Raw genomic sequence first — 17,374 nt, forward strand, 5'->3', positions numbered from 1 at the left:
CTGGGACTTGGCCCTCTCACTATCCAGTATCGGTTTTCTATTATGAAATCACAGCAGCATATTGCATCAGGTGCGTGGTGTCCTGGATGCATCAATAAGCTATCAATGAGTTTGGTGAGAGGAAGAGGTACAGTTAGTGATTGTGGTTATTTACCCTGATATAAAATAGCAAATGAAAAGCACAATCAGAATAAAAAAAATAAAGTTGTTACTCTCTAGAAAAATGGATGAGAGACATGACAGTGGTTCAGACATCTGGCCTCAAATTTGCACAGGGCCAGTGGTGCATTCCTGGCATAAATTGGTCAGGAGTGCAGTGGAGAGGGCAGAAAATTGGGTCCCAGCGAAAGGCTGCGAGTTTTCATGGGGGCCGCTTTGAGACAAACTTCCATGCACCCAAACGTAGCCAATGACATTGGATGGATGAGACTGGAAATCTTGAAAAATACGTTGGGGAGCCAACCATGGAACAGGCCATTTTGGATCTGGTGATGGGTAACAAAACAGGATTAATTAATGATCTCAAAGTAAAGGATCCCTTGGGAAGCAGTGATCATAACATGATGAATTTCACATCCAGTTTGAGAGCAAGGACCTTGGGTCTGAAACTACTGTATTAAACTTAAATCAAGGCAATTATAAAAGAATGAGGGCAGAATTGGCTAAAGTGGACTGGGTAAACAGATTAGATGGTATGATGGTGGATAAGCAATGGCAAACATTTATAAAGATATTTTATGACTCGCAACAAAAATATATACCATGGCTAACTAAGGAGGTTATAAGAAAAAGCATACAACATGGCAAAGATTACTGGTAAGCCCAAAGATTGGGAAAACTTTAAAAACCAGAAAAGGATGATTAAAAGAATAAGAGGGAGAAAATAAATTTTGAGTAAACTGGCAAGAAATATAAAAACTGACAGTAAAAGCTTCTACAAGTATATAAAAAGGAAGAGGGTAGCTAAAGTAAACATTGGTCCCTTAGAGGATGAAACTGGGGAAATAATAATGGAAAACAAGGAAATGGCAGAGGAATTGAACAGATATTTTGTATCTGTCTTCACTGTAGAAGACACTAATAACATACCAATAATAGTAGAAAATCAAGGGGCAAAGGGAAGGGAGCAACTTAAAACAATCACTATCACAAAAGAAAATGTACTAGGTAAACTAATGGGTCTAAAGGCTGACAAGTCCCCTGGACCTGATGGCTTGCATCTGAGAGTCTGAAATGAAGTGGCTACAGAGATAGTGGATGCATTGGTTGTAATCTTCCAGAATTCACTAGATTCTGGAAAGGTCCCAGCAGATTGGAAAACCGCAAACGTAACACCCCTATTCAAGAAGGGAATGAGACAGAAAGCAGGTAACTATAGACCAGTTAGCCTAACATCTGTCATTGGGAAAATGCTAGAATCCATTATCAAGGAAGTAGTAGCAGGACATTTGGAGACTCATAATACAATCAAGGAGAGTCAACCTGGTTTTATGAAGGGGAAATAGTGTCTGACAAATTTATTAGAGTTCTTTGAGGAAGTAATGGGCAGGGTGGATAAAGGGGAACCAATGGATGCAGTATATTTGGATTTCCAAAAAGCATTTGATAAGGTGCCACATAAAAGATTGCAGCACAAGATAAGAGCTCATGGTGTTGGGGGTAAAGTGATTAGAGATGAAATCACTTCAATGATAAGGAGGATATAACGAGAGGTAAGCAGCCAACAGAGACCGTATGGGTTGAATTGAGAAATAGGAAAGGATCTAAGACTATAGTGGAAGTTGTATAAAGGACAACTGGTAGCAGCTCTGAAGTGCTAGATTATATAAATGCAGAGATTAGACAATTGTGTAGCAAAGGCATAGTGGTCTTAATGGGGGACTTTAACCTTCACATAGATTGGGAAAAGCAGACTAGCAACTGTCAGAAAGGTATTGAATTTCTTGAGTGTGTCCGGGATAGTTTTCTACAGCAGTATGTCCTAGAGACAATAAGGGGGCAAGCCATACTAGATTTAGAAATGAGTAATGAACCAGATTTAGTTAACAGCTTAACTGTGCGTGAACATCTATCCAATAGCGATCATAACATGATCGAGTTCAATGTAGTGTTTAAAAGGGAAAAAAGTGAATCAGCTGCTAAGATTCTAGACTTGGGTAAGGCCGACTTCAATGGGATGAGACAGAGACTGTCCACAGTAACCTGGGCAAATCTGTTAATGGGTAAAACGACTAATAATCAGTGGGAAATGTTTAAAGAAACATTCAACGTGATACAGAATCAGTTTATACCCCTGAAGGGCAAGAACTCTACTTGCCAAAAAAAACAGCCATGGACAACTAAAGAGGTAAGGGACAGTATAAGACATAAGGAAAGGGCATACAAAAAGGCAAAAAAATGGCACAGATCCTGGCGAATGGGAAAGATACAAAGATCAACAAAGGGTCACAAAACAGATAGTAAGAGCTACAAAAAGAGAGAGTATGAAAAGAAACTTGCAAGGGATATCAAAACCAATACGAAGAACTTTTATAGTTACATCAGGAAAAAGAGGGTGGTCAGGAGCAGTGTTGGCCCCTTAAAAACTGAAAGTGGGGATATTGTCATTGACAATGGGGAAATGGCGGACATGTTGAACAATTACTTTGCGTCAGTATTTACAGTGGAAAGACAGGATAGCATGCCGGAAATCCCAAGAAAACTAATATTGAATCAGGGACAGGGACTCGATAAAATTAACATAAGTAAAGCAACTGTAATAAAAAAAATAATAGCACTAAAGAGTGACTAATCCCCAGGACCAGATGGTTTCCATCCCAGGGTTTTAAAGGAAGTCAGTGAGCACATTGCAGGTGCCCTCACTATAATCTTTCAAAGTTCTCTAGATTCAGGAACTGTCCCTCTAGATTGGAAAACTGCATGTCACTCCGCTTTTCAAGAAAGGAGAGAGAGGGGGAAACCAGGGAATTATAGACCAGTTAGCCTAACATCTGTTGTGGGGAAAATGCTGGCGTCTATAATAAAGGATAGCGTGACTGAACACCTCGAGAATTTTCAGTTAATCAGAGAGAGCCAGCGTGGATTTGTGAAAGGTACGTCGTGCCTGACAAATCTGATTGAATTTTTGGAAGAGGTGACTAAAGTAGTGGACAGGGGAATGTCAATGGATGTTATTTATATGGACATCCAGAAGGCATTTGATAAGGTCCCACATAAGAGACTGTTAGCTAAGATGGAAGCCCATGGAATCGAGGGAAAAGTATGGACTTGGTTAGGAAGTTGGCTGAGCGAAAGGCAACAGAGAGTAGGGATAATGGGTAAGTACTCACACTGGCAGGATATGACTAGTGGAGTCCTGCAGGGATCTGTTTTGGAGCCTCAATTATTCACAATATTTATTAATGACTTAGATGAAGGCATAGAAAGTCTCATATCTAAGTTTGCCGATGACACAAAGATTGGTGGCATTGTGAGCAGTGTAGATGAAAACATAAAATTACGAAGCGATATTGATAGATTAGGTGAATGGGCAAAACTGTGGCAAATGGAATTCAATGTAGACAAACGTGAAGTCATCCACTTTGGATCAAGAAAGGATAGAACAGGGTACTTTCTAAATGGTAAAAAGTTAAAAACAGTGGATGTCCAAAGGGACTTAGTGGTTCAGGTACATAGATCATTGAAGTGTCATGAACAGGTGCAGAAAATAATCAATAAGGCTAATGGAATGCTGGCCTTTATATCTAGAGTACAAGGGGGCAGAAGTTATGCTGCAGCTATACAAAACCCTGGTTAGACCGCATCTGGAGTACTGTGTGGAGTTCTGGGCACCGCACCTTTGGAAGGACTTATTGGCCTTGGAGGGAGTGCAGCGTAGGTTTACTAGAATGATACCCGGACTTCAAGGGTTAAGTTACGAGGAGAGATTACACAAATTGGGGTTGTATTCTCTGGAGTTTAGAAGGTTAAGGGGTGATTGATTGAAGTTTATATTAAGGGGAACAGATAGGGTGGATAGAGAGAAACTATTTCCACTGGTTGGGGATTTTAGGAGTAGGGGGCGCAGTCTAAAAATTAGAGCCAGACCTTTCAGGAGTGAGATTAGAAAACATTTCTACACACAAAGGGTGGTAGAAGTTTGGAACTCTCTTCCGCAAACGGCAATTGATACTAGCTCAATTGCTAAATTTAAATGTGAGATAGATAGCTTTTTGGCAACCAAAGGTATTAAGGGATATGGGTCAAAGGCAGGTACAAGGAGTTAGATCACAGATCAGCCATGAACTCATCAAATGGCGGAGCAGGCACGAGGAGCTGAATGGCCTACTCCTGTTCCTGTATTCCTATGTTCCTATATACTGGCATGGATAGAGGATTGGCTAACTAAAACACAAAGAGTGGGTGTGAAAGGGTCATTTTCAAAATGGCAGTCTGTAACTATTGGAGTGCTGCAGGGCTCAGTGCTGGGGCCTCAACTATTTACAATATATATCAATAACTTGGATGAAGGAACAGAGTGTCTTGTGGCCAAATTTGCTGATGATACAAAGATAGGTGGAAAAGCAAGTTGCGATGAGGACACAGTGTCTGCAAAGGGATATTGACAGGTTAAGTGAATGGGCAAAAATTTGGCAGATGGAATATAATGTGGGAAAATGTGAAGTCATCCACTGGGAGGAAAAATAAAAAAGCAAAATATTATTTCAAAGGGGAAATACTACAAAATACTGCGGTACAGAGGGATCTGGGTGTCCTCATACACGAAACACAAAAAGTCAACATACAGGTGCAGCAGGTAATCCAGAAGGGAAACGGAATATTGGCCTTTATTTCTAGGGGGATGGGGTATAAAAGCAGGGAAGTCATGCTACAACTGTACAGTGTGCTGGTGAGACCATACCTGGAGTACTGCGTACAGTTCTGGTGCCCTTATTTAAGGAAGGACACACTTGCATTGGAGGCAGTTCAGAGAAGGTTCACTAGGTTGATTCCGAGTATGGAAGGGTTGTCTTATGAGGAAAGATTGAACAGATTGGGTCTATACTTACTGGAGTTTAGAAGAATGAGAGGAGATCTTATCGAAACATACAAGATTCCGAGGGGACTCGACAGGGTAGATGCCGAGAGGATGTTACCCCTCATGGGGGAATCTAAAATTAGGGGGCATAGTCTCAGAATAAGGGTCACCCGTTTAAGACGGAAATGAGGAGGAATTTCTTCTCCCAGAGGGTCGTGAATCTTTGGAATTCTTTACCCCAAAAAGCTGTGGAGGCTGAGTCATTGAATACATTCAAGGCTGAGTTAGACAAATATTTGATCAGCAAGGAAGTCAAAGGATATGGGGAAAAGGCAGGAAAGTGGAGTTGAGGTAAAAATCAGATCAGCCATGATCTCATTGAATAGCGGAGCAGGCTCGAGGGGCCGAATGGCCTACTCCTATCTCTTATGGTCTTACTTTTACTGATAAAATTGGTTATTTAAGGTTTGAAACGTCTTAAAGAAATTTCCCCCAAATAGGTTGCCTCTTCTGTTTGAAGCCTTGGGTCGAGTTTGAAATTTGAGATAGGAGCCTTTGATTTCTAATTACTATGGAGAAACGTTGTGTCTGTGTGAGAGAGATGCATGGAAAGACTTGTTTTCACTGTGCTAATGTTGAATTATAATGCCTAGAGTGCACCATTACAAACCAATTCTGGAGTCAAAGGGGGTGATTTTAAACCCCAAGAATGGGTGGGTCGGGGGCAGGTAGGAATTGAAAATAGTTGTTTTTTTGGGGTGCAACTGCAAAATTTTTGGACTTTGTATTCCCAGTGGGAAGCCTGTACTTTTCCGTGCCAACGTTAAACCCAGAAACAAAGCCGGGTTGCAGTTGCAACCCAAAAAACAACTTTTTAATTCCCACCTGCCCCCAACCCACCCGTTCTTGGGGTTTAAAATCACCCCCAAATATTCAAAAGGAAGTTTTGTTGAAAAAGTTAATAGGACTGAAAATAAAAGAGGTATAAGGCTCAAAAGTATGCATCCCAGAGAGTGGGGATACTAACTATAATTTTCCAAAAATCTTCAGAAACCCATATTGTGCCAAAGGACTGTAGGGTGGCAAATGTTGCCCACCTAATCAAGATAGAGAAACAAGCCATGTCAGAAAATTTTAGACCTGTTAGTCTTAACCCCATTGTGAATAAGCTTCTAGAATCCATAATATAGGATGAAGTTAGTGGTACAACTAATTTTATTTATATTAATATACATCCTTCAAAAAAAGTCACAAGCTACTTCACAAATAGGCATGATGCAAAAAGAACATTGAGCCAGAAAGGAAGAGATATTAAAACAGGGAAACAGGTCATTCAGCCGAACCACTCCGTGTTGGGGTTTATTCTCATGAGCAATAGTCCTAATCCCACGTGCACATCATGTTCCCATATCCCGTTATCCCCTTTCCTTCAAACGCCTGTCTAACCTATCCTTAAATGTTGACATGGTCTCTGCTTCAATCATTAACTCCAGTAACACATTCCACAGCCTCACAAAATAATTTTTGTTGTGACCTGGTTAGCATTGCCATAGCAATAGCTGAGAACATTGCGGCAAAGCTTTTTGTAGTAATTATGAATAATCATAAACGTTTCTTTACCTTATCTTATACCTGGATATTATTTCAAAGAGTCAAAACTAAGGAGCTTGTATTCTTTTAATTTTTTTTTCCATGGGAACAAACATACTGAGGCATGGGCTAAAAGTTTGTGTTCACTTGCGTCACTGAGCAAGGTAGAGGCTCTACCAGTGAAGGTGCAGTACACCAGGCACCAGTGACTTGCTCTTCGAATCCTGCCAGAGTATCCTGGGTCAGGGGGAGGTCACCTCACTTACATAGCAGGGGCAGCCACCCATGTCACTATAGTGCAACTTGAACACCCACCAGAAGAGGGGGACAGAAATGGGAAAAGTGGAGCATAAAGCATTTGGCTCCCTTTGCCTGTGGACGTGGACCTTCATATTTGAGCATGAGAAAAGATTTTGGAAGTTTGTCTGAATCATAAAATCTTGCTCCTAACCACTGAAGCCACTACTAGTCTAACTAAGAGCCAGCTTGACGCAATGGGCCGAATGGCCTCTCTGCAAACATCTATGGTATATGTAAAAAAAAACTTAAATTACCTTCAGTCTTTGCACATAATTGTAAGTTTCCAGCTGTGCAATCCAATTTTGTTAATATTTCCTTTGTAGCTCACACAATTAGCCTATCATCTAAAAATCACTTTGATTAAAGGTAACATTGTTAAACAGGTTAAACTGAAGTTTTAATGCAGTTGATGTCTGTTTTTCTTTGAAACAAAGTTACTATTTATAGTTTTATTTGCAAATTGATTTCCACAACAGAAATTTCAAAATACATTTTAATCCCCTTAACAGGTCCCCACTATGAGCTAGCCTTAAGGCTGACTTAGTTATTTACAAATCTACCAGCATGAAGAGAGAAAGATAGAGCTTAAATGATTAACTTAAAATGGACAGGCTTTAGATAAATATGACTATGATAACTGCAGTATATAGGAATACTACAGGAGAAAGTCTTTTCCTTGAACATGAGGTAAAAATATTCCTCCAAAGTAATAATTTTTCCACCATGGTTATTGAAAGAAATTCCAATTTAAAAAAAAATCCTATATTGGTTGATCTTATAACCCGGGCTGTCATTTTACCACTTCTACACTGGAATTTTGTTGCAACAGGCTACTTTATAAATATTTTATTCAACCCAACTTTGGAATAGCCATATGCTTTTATTTTGGCCCAAGGCTTTTTAAAACTAGACATCACGGGAATTTTTACTCTTCCCATTTTTCAGAGCAAGTTTTTTTTTTGAAAAAAGAGAAACTTAATATCTTTTTAAAAAAATAGGTGGTAGGTTATTGTGGAGCTGCACTAAAGCATTTATTGCTATTTGGAGATCTATCAGCATGTGTGTCTGTCCTGGCAAAGTTAGGGAGAGATCTGGGCCCCTGACTTCCTGGGTTTGGGGATGACATAAAAAATGATTTCCACTAGGAGGGGGATTGGGAAGCAGAAAGATGGGGCACAACCCAGTTCAGGGGGCAGCACTCATGCCTCTGAATCAGAAGGTCATGGGTTCAAGCCCCCTCCAGAGACTAGAGCACTTAATCTAAGGTGATGCTTCAGTGCAGTAGTGAGGGAGGGCTGCACTGTTGGAGGTGTCATCTTTTGGATGAGATGTTAAACTGAGGTCCTGTCTTCCCTCTCAGATAGATGTAAAAGATCCCATGGCACCATTCGAAGAACAGGGGAGTTTTCTCGATGTTGTGACCAACATTTATCCCTCACAACATAACCAAGACTTTCTAATCATTATCTTAATGATGTTTGTGGGACCTTGCTGTGAGTAAATTGGCTGGTACACTTCCCTAAATTACAACAATGACTACACTTCAGATGACGTTATATAAATGCAAGTTCTTTCTTTCCTTGCATCCATAGTAGTTCTGCCCCTTTTACAGTGCTCCTTTAAATTCAGGTGAGGAGGGGTGGGCAGATCTTTAGCCCCCTCTTTATGTCAAGAGAATGTGTCAGGGGTGTTCCAGGACTTCCCTGGGAAATTTCACCTATTCTGCCCTTATTTGGCCTATGGGGAACTTGCATCAGCTGAGAGCTGGCGTTTGTTCCCCATAGAACATTGAATACAGGAGTTGGGATGTCTTGTTGAAGTTGTACAAGACATTAGTAAGGCCACACTTGGAATACTGTGTACAGTTCCGGTCACCCTATTATAGAAAGGATATTATTAAACTAGAAAGAGTGCAGAAAAGATTTACTAGGATGCTACCGGGACTTGATGGTTTGACTTATAGGGAGAGGTTAGATAGACTGGGACTTTTTTCCCTGGAGAGTAGGAGGTTAAGGGGTGATCTTATAGAAGTCTATAAAATAATGAGGGACATAGATAAGGTAGATAGTCAAAATCTTTTCCCAAAGGTAGGGGAGTCTATAACGAGGGGACATAGATTTAAGGTGAGAGAGGAGAGATACAAAAGGGTCCAGAGGGGCAATTTTTTCACTCAAAGGGTGGTGAGTGTCTGGAACGAGCTGCCAGAGGCAGTAGTAGAGGCAGGTACAATTTTGTCTTTTAAATAGCATTTGGACAGTTACATGGGTAAGATGGGTATAGAGGGATATGGGCCAAGTGCAGGCAATTGGGATTAGCTTAGTGGTATAAACTGGGCGACATGGACATGTTGGGCCAAAGGGCCTGTTTCCATGTTGTAAACTTCTATGATTCTATGAAGACCAGTGTTAGTTCCCCTGAAGGCCTTATGAAGGCCTCAAACCTTTTCTAGAGCAAAGTAATTGAACACAAAGGGGACTGATTACCTCTCCCAAAAGAATCTTGTAGGAGAAGGGGTGAAAATGTCTGCCATCGAGGTGGCATGGCAAACTCTGATATTCAAAACAATGTGTCAGGGCGAACACCACTGCAGTGACCTCACATGTGTGATGCACCCCACGAAAATAGCCACATACCTGCAACTTGGGGTGTATCTTGGCCTTTGAGCATGAATGAATTTCCACCGGTGAAGTTGGGATCCAAGAATTTCAAGGCCTAGCTCAATGAATATGGAGCTTTTACATCCATTATATATTTTTTTGAAATTGCCCAGATTCTGCTGAATATCAAATAATAAACATAGGAGTATCACAACTGTTTACTTTTTTAAAAAAAAACCCTTGTCTTTTTAAAATTAATTTGAATTTTTATACTTACTATAATACCGATGTGTGTATACTGGTCATTTGTCATCAGTTTGCTTTATATATGCCATGCATTTATAGCACCCTAATTAAACCAATTGGATTCAGTCTTTGGTAAGAAAACATTTAAACAGCTCTCTCCCTCTATTGAATTCAGAGAAGCTATGGAATGAGTTTTGATAGCTGAAAAAAAAATGCTGTTCCCACTATGGACTGACCCATACAGGCCTGAAAGGTCCCAGGTTCAGATCTCAATTGGTACAGGGTTATCTGATCTCAGCCCAGCTGGCAGTAAGAATGATATCGTGTCCTTGGGCTAGGAAATCAACCAAGTTTCAATTTCTGAGCAGAATTCCATGATCCCTGATGGAAAGTGTGCAGATGAGAACAGGCTCAGGCTCTTCACCGTCAAACAGCCTGCTTGCATTCACCAATTGTAATCACATGAAGAATTGCTAAGTGAGTGAGGCACCAAAGGAGACTGGTGCCCAAGAAACCATGTCCCAGTGTAGGAGAGGAAATTGAAATGGGGAACTCAGAAATTCTATTCTTTTACCAGCAAGGAACACTTCAACTCTTTGACTGAAAATTCTTAATAAAAAACGATAGGCCAGAAGAACAGAACATTACTTGACTAAATCTTGTTTACTCAAAGAACTGCAAAGTTGGAAAAAAAGTCCCAGAGATTCTAGACATCTCAACTCTAACCAATATCCAACAATCAGTTTACCTTAAAAAGTGAAAATCCAACTTAAAAATGCATATATCGTAAATAATGACCACAAGAGGAACTCGCAAGTCCAATCTACTTAATTTAGATTAGACTGTTAATTGCTTGCAACAACATCTGGGTAGAAAATGCATCATTTTAAAACACAGGAGAACCATATACTTATTTTCATAGGGGTTATTTTGGGAACTGCGATTTACATTTTTCAACATGCTCCCTGAACCCTGGAAATAAATAGATGATGGAAGAGGAACTTTTAAAAGCTAAAAAAAGTCAACATTTATAATACTTAAAATAAAAGGCTCAGCTGCTGGCTCTTGAAAAGTTTCTGTCAAATTTTTTTTTTTTTAAAAACTTCACATTAATTGGATGCATTCTCTTCCAACTTTTTATAGTGTCTTGACTTCTTTCCATGTCTATGGAATGTTTTATCTCATGACTTACAGCTCAATAGCACAGAAGAGTATGAGAAGACAGAATGTACATTCAGTTGATATTATGAAATTAAATAAAACTTTGGATCAGCCCAATAGTTCCACTGGGGATCAGTTTAAATTTTTTTTTATACATAGTTACTTAAAATTTAGTTTATCCCTTAGTATACTGTGGTGTCAATTTGTCGAATCCGATCAGAGTTTATAACTGTCCAGGGTCACGGAACCTAACAGATATGATAGTAAAGAAAGCAAGAAAGACTTGCATTTATATAGCACCTTTCACGACCTCAGGACATCCCAAAGCGCTTTACAACCAATGACTGTAAATCACAACTACATTTTGAAATGTAGTCACTGTTGTAATGTAGGAAATGCAGCAGCCAATTTACACACAGCAAGGTCCTACAAACAGCAATGTGATAATGACCAGATAAAATTTTTATAAAAAGTGATGTTGGTTGAGGGATAATTATTGGCCAGGACAACGGGAGAACTCCCCTGCTCTTCTTCGAATAGTGTCATGGGATCTTTTACGTTCACCTGAGAGGGCATATGGGGCCTCGATTTAACGTTACATTCGAAAGACGGTACCTCTGACAGTGCAGCACTCCCTCAGTACCGCACTGAAATGTCAGCCTAGATTTTGTGCTCAAATCTTCAGAGTGGGACTTGAACCCACAACCTTCTGACTCAAAGGCGAGACTAGTGCCTGTAACTGTACCACACACTGTTAAGAAAACCATCAAGATGTAGTAGTGGGTTGGGGGCAGGATTACACAGTACCAAATGCCTAAGCTGACATACAAATTACAAGCCAGTAGAAAGTTAGGTCACTCCTTCACTGATTAAAATAAGTTGAGTCTTAATTTAGTATTTTTGCAGCATCAATTTGGCCATAGTGTAATTCAGTTATCTGATGTAACAAGGAGTAACAAATATCAAAATGGGCCTATTATACTGTGGCTATACCGCACACCATTAAGGAAACAGAAACAGGCTGTAGGATTGGATTGGGGATAGTGACAATATCACTGTAGCGAGACAGATGCTCAAGTGGACACATGTAAAATATTAGGCATAGCAAAAAGAGAAAGTTACAGAAAGGATAAACAATGAAGAGTGTTTCTGTGTGGCCTCAATTTGGAAGCTTAACAGTTACTCTCCCACAGATTTGTAAACAATTTTACAACACCAAGTTATAGTCCAGCAATTTTATTTTAAATTCACAAGCTTTCGGAGGCTTCCTCCTTCGTCAGGTAAATGTTCAGGAGCTCCTTGAAGTCTACGCATTTATACATCACAGAACAATACATGGTGTTTACAGACTGCCCCTGCAACTGCCCGTTGCCAAGGCAATCACCGTGTTCAGACAGAGAGGTGTCACCTGCAGAACCCCCGAATACACATTCAACAAAAAAACAAACAGGAAAAAAAACAGAGAGAGGCAGAAACATCCGGAAGGCAGAGAAAGCCAGCAAATGACCCATTATATTAAAAATAGATAACATTTGTTCACTGGTGGGGTAACGTGTAGCGTGACATGAACCCAAGATCCCGGTTGAGGCCGTCCTCATGGGTGCGGAACTTGGCTATCAATTTCTGCTCGACGATTTTGCGTTGTCGTGTGTCTCGAAGGCCGCCTTGGAGTACGCTTACCCGAAGGTCGGTGGATGAATGTCCATGACTGCTGAAGTGTTCCCCGACTGGGAGGGAACCCTCCTGTTTGGCGATTGTTGCGCGGTGTCCGTTCATCCGTTGTCGCAGCGTCTGCATGGTCTCGCCAATGTACCATGCTCTGGGGCATCCTTTCCTGCAACGTATGAGGTAGACAACGTTGGCCGAGTCACAGGAGTATGAACCATGCACCTGGTGGGTGGTGTCCTCTCGTGTGATGGTGGTATCTGTGTCGATGATCTGGCATGTCTTGCAGAGGTTACCGTGGCAGGGTTGTGTGGTGTCGTGGACGCTGTTCTCTTGAAAGCTAGGTAATTTGCTGCGAACGATGGTCTGTTTGAGGTTGGGTGGCTGTTTAAAGGCGAGTAATGGAGGTGTGGGGATGGCCATAGCGAGGTGTTTGTCCTCATTGATGACATGTTGAAGGCTGCGGAGAACATGGCGTAGTTTCTCCGCTCCGGGGAAGTACTGGACGACAAAGGGTACTCTGTTGGTTGCGTCCCGTGTTGGTTTCCTGAGGAGGTCTATGCGATTTTTTGCTGTGGCCCGTCGGAACTGTCGATCGATGAGTCGAGCGTCATATCCCGTTCTTACTAGGGCGTCTTTCAGCGTCTGTAGGTGTCCATCGCGTTCCTCCTCGTCTGAGCAGACCCTGTGTATTCGCAGGGCCTGTCCATAGGGGATGGCCTCTTTGACGTGGTTAGGGTGGAAGCTGGAAAAGTGGAGCATCGTGAGGTTGTCCGTGGGCTTGCGGTAGAGTGAGGTGCTGAGGTGCCCGTCTTTGATGGAGATTCGTGTGTCCAAGAAAGAAACTGATTCTGAGGAGTAGTCCATGGTGAGCTTGATGGTGGGATGGAACTTGTTGATGTTATCGTGTAGTCTCTTTAGTGATTCCTTGCCGTGGGTCCATAGGAAGAAAATGTCGTCGATGTATCTGGTGTATAGTGTTGGTTGGAGGTCTTGTGCAGTGAAGAAGTCCTGCTCGAACTTGTGCATGAAAATGTTGGCGTATTGGGGTGCGAATTTGGTCCCCATGGCTGTTCCGTGTGTTTGGGTAAAGAACTGGTGATCGAAGGTGAAGACATTGTGATCCAGGATGAAGCGGATGAGTTGTAGGATGGCTTCCGGAGATTGGCTGTTGTTGGTGTTGAGTATTGATGCTGTCGCAGCGATGCCGTCATCGTGGGGGATACTGGTGTATAGTGCCGAGACGTCCATCGTGGTGAGAAGTGTTCCTGGTTCAACTGGTCCGTGGGTACTGAGTTTTTGTAGGAAGTCTGTAGTGTCGCGACAGAAGCTGGGGGTTCCCTGTACGATGGGTTTCAGGATGCCCTCGATGTATCCAGAGAGGTTCTCACACAGGGTTCCGTTATCTCATCCCATGTGATCCCCGCGTGGGAGACTTCTACTGCCTCCCAAAGATACACAAAGCCAACACACCCGGACGTCCCATCGTATCAGGCAACGGAACCCTGTGTGAGAACCTCTCTGGATACATCGAGGGCATCCTGAAACCCATCGTACAGGGAACCCCCAGCTTCTGTCGCGACACTACAGACTTCCTACAAAAACTCAGTACCCACGGACCAGTTGAACCAGGAACACTTCTCACCACGATGGACGTCTCGGCACTATATACCAGTATCCCCCACGATGACGGCATCGCTGCGACAGCATCAATACTCAACACCAACAACAGCCAATCTCCAGAAGCCATCCTACAACTCATCCGCTTCATCCTGGATCACAATGTCTTCACCTTCGATAACCAGTTCTTTACCCAAACACACGGAACAGCCATGGGGACCAAATTCGCACCCCAATACGCCAACATTTTCATGCACAAGTTCGAGCAGGACTTCTTCACTGCACAAGACCTCCAACCAACACTATACACCAGATACATCGACGACATTTTCTTTCGATGGACCCACGGCAAGGAATCACTAAAGAGACTACACGATAACATCAACAAGTTCCATCCCACCATCAAGCTCACCATGGACTACTCCTCAGAATCAGTTTCTTTCTTGGACACACGAATCTCCATCAAAGACGGGCACCTCAGCACCTCACTCTACCGCAAGCCCACGGACAACCTCACGATGCTCCACTTTTCCAGCTTCCACCCTAACCACGTCAAAGAGGCCATCCCCTATGGACAGGCCCTGCGAATACACAGGGTCTGCTCAGACGAGGAGGAACGCGATGGACACCTACAGACGCTGAAAGACGCCCTTGTAAGAACGGGATATGACGCTCGACTCATCGATCGACAGTTCCGACGGGCCACAGCAAAAAATCGCATAGACCTCCTCAGGAGACCAACACGGGACGCAACCAACAGAGTACCCTTTGTCGTCCAGTACTTCCCCGGAGCGGAGAAACTACGCCATGTTCTCCGCAGCCTTCAACATGTCATCAATGAGGACAAACACCTCGCTATGGCCATCCCCACACCTCCACTACTCGCCTTTAAACAGCCACCCAACCTCAAACAGACCATCGTTCGCAGCAAATTACCTAGCTTTCAAGAGAACAGCGTCCACGACACCACACAACCCTGCCACGGTAACCTCTGCAAGACATGCCAGATCATCGACACAGATACCACCATCACACGAGAGGACACCACCCACCAGGTGCATGGTTCATACTCCTGTGACTCGGCCAACGTTGTCTACCTCATACGTTGCAGGAAAGGATGCCCCAGAGCATGGTATATTGGCGAGACCATGCAGACGCTGCGACAACGGATGAACGGACACCGCGCAACAATCGCCAAACAGGAGGGTTCCCTCCCAGTCGGGGAACACTTCAGCAGTCATGGACATTCATCCACCGACCTTCGGGTAAGCGTACTCCAAGGCGGCCTTCGAGACACACGACAACGCAAAATCGTCGAGCAGAAATTGATAGCCAAGTTCCGCACCCATGAGGACGGCCTCAACCGGGATCTTGGGTTCATGTCACGCTACACGTTACCCCACCAGTGAACAAATGTTATCTATTTTTAATATAATGGGTCATTTGCTGGCTTTCTCTGCCTTCCGGATGTTTCTGCCTCTCTCTGTTTTTTTTCCTGTTTGTTTTTTTGTTGAATGTGTATTCGGGGGTTCTGCAGGTGACACCTCTCTGTCTGAACACGGTGATTGCCTTGGCAACGGGCAGTTGCAGGGGCAGTCTGTAAACACCATGTATTGTTCTGTGATGTATAAATGCGTAGACTTCAAGGAGCTCCTGAACATTTACCTGACGAAGGAGGAAGCCTCCGAAAGCTTGTGAATTTAAAATAAAATTGCTGGACTATAACTTGGTGTTGTAAAATTGTTTACAATTGTCAACCCCAGTCCATCACCGGCATCTCCACATCATGACTCCCACAGATTTGGTTGTGTAATATAATTTTTAGAGAAATACCAATCAGTTCCAGGGAAAGTCTCATTGAAGAATTCTGATCTTGTAAAGAGCCAAACAGTCTTTATGTAGTCAGCATGTTCTGATAAGATCTTGGATGTGCTACAAAAAAAACAGTATGATCCTACAAAGAAGACGCTGGCAAGAAATAGCTTGCACGTATATCTGATCATATCCCCAAGCCATCTCAAAGCACTTCATTCCCAATAAATTACTTGTGAAGTATAGTCACCGTTATGGTAGCAATATGGCAGTAGTCTGCTGGCAACAAGAGTATTTGCACCTAATCCGTAATTTAAACAATTTTAGCTGCATATTAACAGCAAAGTCACTACAACAAATTAATAACATTTCCAATAATGTGCTCTTTGGTTGGTCTTAAGAATCAGCATTCTGGTTAACTTGGACTTGTCAATGAAGATCCTCCACAGCTAAAATTCAAAAATAAAAATTATGGAAACAAGCAGAACATGGGCAAGAATTAATGACAGTTTGATCATGGTTTGGACATTTGTGTCACAACGACAAGGAAAATTGTCTTCCTCCTCCACCTGAATACAAGGAATCAAACACACGAGATCCAGGATGCTGCTTTCCTCACTTATATACAGTGGAAAATCTGTAAGAAACAGTCCAAAAATGTTAAAGGCCAGTAAAAAGTGTCCATTCCTTATTCTTAGAATTCCAATCATGTAGGCTAGTATTACTTTCAGATTGAAATTGGGTAAAGGTCCTTTCAACCTCTTTTTCAACTACTATCCTGCCAACTGAGCACAGGTCGAAAATGGCAATTGCATGCAAACTTAAAGTGGAATTTGGATATTAGTTTTAAACGTGAACTGTTGCTGAATGGTATTATTTTGACATTAGTGTTTATGCCATTGAATTTAATGCATCTATTTTGGTACATATGGATAATGATCACAGGCAAGTATCAAAAAAAAAGGTGATGTCCATTTTTTGTGGCCAACAGTCCTTCTTATTGAAATGAAGAGCTTGGATCCATCCTAGAAAAATATTTGAAAACATATCACTAATAAGAGAGTGAGGAGAAAGAGAGGGGACTAGGATTATTTTACTAAGGTACAGGTGCGTCAAGGTCTGTATCAATACGATCTGGATGCTTTTGTAACGAGGCTTTCTAATGTGGAGTCCTCATTATTTAACTTCTAATTCTGCACAGGAGACTTTTGTGTATAGCTGACAAAACTTGGAGAACTGACCATTACCTAATGATCAAGAGTACTGAAGTATCCAATGTACTTATAATAGTCCCCAATTAAAAACACTTTTCATTTATTGTTCAATAAATAATAGGAAACTTCAGCTCATCCAGGGCTTGATTCCA

The sequence above is a fragment of the Heptranchias perlo genome, chromosome 2 (assembly GCF_035084215.1).
Source record: "Heptranchias perlo isolate sHepPer1 chromosome 2, sHepPer1.hap1, whole genome shotgun sequence".
In the NCBI taxonomy this organism is placed as follows: Eukaryota; Metazoa; Chordata; class Chondrichthyes; order Hexanchiformes; family Hexanchidae; genus Heptranchias; species Heptranchias perlo.